Source organism: Poecilia formosa, unplaced genomic scaffold (assembly GCF_000485575.1).
Source record: "Poecilia formosa unplaced genomic scaffold, Poecilia_formosa-5.1.2 Scaffold35, whole genome shotgun sequence".
NCBI classification, from domain to species: Eukaryota; Metazoa; Chordata; class Actinopteri; order Cyprinodontiformes; family Poeciliidae; genus Poecilia; species Poecilia formosa.
The window spans coordinates 90,358-94,411 of NW_006799974.1; positions in this window are offsets into that span (position 1 = coordinate 90,358).

The window sequence follows — 4,054 nt, forward strand, 5'->3', positions numbered from 1 at the left end:
TAATCTTTTGCTCTTCCTGTCACAATGGTTTTGCCAACTTTAACCAAACACATAAATGTTTAGAAAAGTATTTTTAAAAATATGTTTATATTTGAAAGTAAATGGCATGTTTGGCTATCCTACAATTTTAATAATTTAAGCAGTTTTGAGAAAACAATACCTCTCCTTTTATTGATTGTTGTATTGCTTGATCTATAGATTTAATAAGTATGTTTTGAAGATAAACACTATTCTCATTAGTCCACCAGAACAAATGTATTCAAGTCAGCCATTGGATGCCCTTGTGTTATTTATTCTTTATCACGAATTTCTGGACTTGTTATGGTTGTGTATAAGTCAGATGCTCCTTACACTGTATTCTAATTAAGCCTTTGAAGCTGTGTCTGGTGCTGCCTGAAGATGCATTAGAGGTTGATAGAAATCACAATAGACAGGCTAATGGTTGTGATGCCCTTAACAGGAAAAGGGGCCTCTACATCATTCAAGGCCGGCCTAAAACACCTTTGTTGGTCTTGCATGATGAGCCAGAGTCATTGCACTGCACATTTCTCTGTTGGCTGCGGGAGACAAACAGGGAGAGACAGGGCTCTATCGGAGGAGTTTTTCTGATCTCCACTCTTCATTGTCAACCGACCTGTAGCACTTGCTCATGTGTTTGCAGGTCTACTCCACAGCTGCACACTGAGTGGATATATGAAGCGCTTGGCTGAAGCAGAGGAGACAGAGAAGGCAAAAATGAGCTTCTTTACTCTGGGATGATTGTGGCTTTTCCACAGGCTAAACCTCCACCCACTCACCCATCCACCCACTAGGGAAATCCCTGGTAGTTCTGTATTCCAGTCTGCCCCTGCTTCCAGTAATAAGATCACTAAAGACAGTTTTTATTATGACTTCAAAGTCACGAATGACACAATTTTCCTGAAGTCCTTTTCTTGTTGTTTGTAAAAAAAATATATTAATATTTAATGGTGATGTTAAAGAAGTGGTTCATGTATTGTAGTTGTAAAGTCTATAGGTTGGGTTTAGAGTACAAAGCTCTTAATAGTAAAGCTCAACCATACCTGAAAAAAATTCATGACTTTTTTTTTTTCCAAAAGAGCACTTTGGTCTGAAGTAAAGGATCTCTCAATTGTCAGATTCCTCCCATGTTCAGCTAGTTCTCAGTTTCAATTGGAGTAGCACCCACAAGCTTAACTTTTCTCCTTTATTCCTGATGTTAATCTATGTAAAAAAAAAAATTATTTTGTCTATTCTACTGTTTGATATTTATCCTAAAAAACAAAATATGTCATCAAATGAATGGTTTGTAAGTTTCATACTCCATGTTTAAGTTTTATATTTAATTAAAAGCACGTCTTGTATTTTTGGAACTAGGTTTATTTTTACAGTTATACAAACATTAAATGGTAAATCGGAGGTGTACATTTTGAATGTTTTCATCGTACATAAACTTAAAGAGGATGACTTTTGCCAGTTAGCATACTGGATTTTGTAGTTATTGTGATGTAAAAAGAAAGGACACATACGTATGCCAGATTTTCACATGTTTGAATTTTCCTTGAATGTAACCTGTGAGTAAAAAATTTCCTCAGTTTGAATCTTTTTCTTCTTTCTTCCTTGTTTTGCTTTTTCTCCAGAGAACTCTAATGCACCATGACGACTGTTTCCATCTTGATCCTGGGTAGTAAAAAAGCAATATTGTGACATTGAAATCATTCATTTATTCCAGGTACTGGAAATTACTTTACAAACACAGCAACAAGATATTTAATTACTCACAGTTTCAGGTAATTGTTTGCTAAAGTCATTCATTTCCTGTGAAGTAGTAGTTTCCCTTCCAGCTGAAAGTAAATGCAGGACAATTTAAATTGAGACATTTTTTTTTAACAATTTCTCAAAATTTGACCACATTAACTGAACATTTTGGTTTAATCCTGTTAGTAACGCTTGTAACTCCATGTATTGTAACCGCATACATGGAGTTACAGTACAGTATATTGCATGTATTGTAATATACTGTATATTACATGCAATATACTGTGTGGTTGTGCTAAAAAAGCACAGACTTTACTGTTTGAACTTTTTCTAATCTCCAAACGAGATTGAGTGTCAAACTTGATCAATAGTAATAAAATGAAGTAGCTATATGTATATATTCAATTTATGACACTATGATGACACTGAGTGTATATGGTGCAAGTAATGTGAAACCATAAGCATATAAAACAAATATGAGTTCACAATTTTCTCAAAGACCATTGCTCTAACATTATTTTCACTGTAGAGTAAAACCCTTGGTGTAGTCAACTCAAACTTACCTTTCAAGCATTTACATCCAGTCCATAGAGGTTGGCAACAGATGAAAACAATATTCACAATCACAGAAATAACCAAGCATATTGCTAATATCACAAGGATTATAAGCTGAAGACCTCCAGATTGCTCTAGAAAAAGAATTAAAAAAAATATTGGACAACACTGTTTGTTACATGGTAGGTATATGATTCTTTATGTGGAGGAGAAACGCTTACCAATCTTACTTTTGGTGACATTTCCAAATAAAATCTTTCCACATGTAGCAATGGCACAGTAGTAAAATGCAGAGTGATGGGAGGTAATGTTCTTAGAAAAGTGATAAAAACAACTATTTTGACTGTCAGATTTCTTCTTGCATTCACCACGTTTATTATTGTCAATGTAAATGATGTCAGGATGAGATTCTTCTGCTTCAGCTCTAAGCCACAACACACTGAGATCCTCTGAACACATTTTGTTTTCTAGATCAGTGAAGACTGAACACTGTAGAGTCCCATGATCTGCGGAGAGGCCCGGATCTAAGACTGTCAGCTGGTGAAAAACTGTGTAGTGTGATGTCTTCATAGTATTTCCTGGAAAGTGCACAAACAGTTTGGAAAACAGTTCAACAAACATGAAGCTACATGCATTTTGTTTTAAATAAAACTGATGGGTAATGACTAAATTTGACAATAACATATCAATTTATTATAGTTTAAGTTCAGAAATCTTCACACAACTAAGAAGGAATTTTCTGTCTTCAGATAATTTCTTAGCACCTGCCCATTTTAAAGGCAGGTGTATTTGTAAGGTTTTAGATCACATAGTTTACCTCTCACGATCAAATATGTCCCATTCCATTTATTGGTTCCGGTCCAGTCCATAACCACACAGTGATAGGTTCCCTCATCCTCTTGAGTTGGTCTTAAAATCTTCAGACTGCTAAATGTTTCATTAACACCAACCATCCACCTTGAGTCAGAAAACTCTGGTGAAAGCACAGAGGTTGCAGGATTTTGGTGTCTCAAAGTGAATTTCACGATCAGTCTAAGAGTTTCTCCTGGACTCTGCTTGTACCAGTAGACTTGTTTTTGGCCTATCTCAGTATTTGGCAAATCACAGTTGAACATCACAGATTCACCAAGTAGAACTGGCTTCACTGGAATAAAAGTATCTAAAGAAAAATAAAAATAGGATATGTTATATTGAACAAAATGCACGTCATGACAAAAATCTAGAAGTACTCACATGCGCAACGAACAAGAAGCAAAGTACCCAGTAGCGCAATCATCTTCGTACTGTCCCTTCAGCGACCTTGCTGGTATTTTAATAGGTGTGGGAGGAGCTTCAAAATGGCCTATGACACTTTGACACTATGTGTCAAAGTGTCAGATTCTTTTATTGGTTGTTTCAAATTAAAGATTTGATAATGAGTAGGAGGTGTCTCTCTTCCTGCATACTTGTCTTTTTCAGAACTTAAAATACTTGCAACTCCATTTTTGACTTCGTTCTTATTAATTTAAAGACAGTTGTAAAAATTGAAATTGAAATATGTGTACATAAGAGGTTAAGATTTATTTTATTCATGCAAAGAAGTGGTACTTCAAGTCATTGTATATTTTTTATTATGAAAACAAATCTACTGTGGTCTGTAGATCCTATAGTGTATTGACACATTTATTGTGATAAATTTTATTAAGGTTGAAGCTTGAAGATCAATTCTCAAACATTTTATAAGTAAGTCCCATTAGTAGGACAA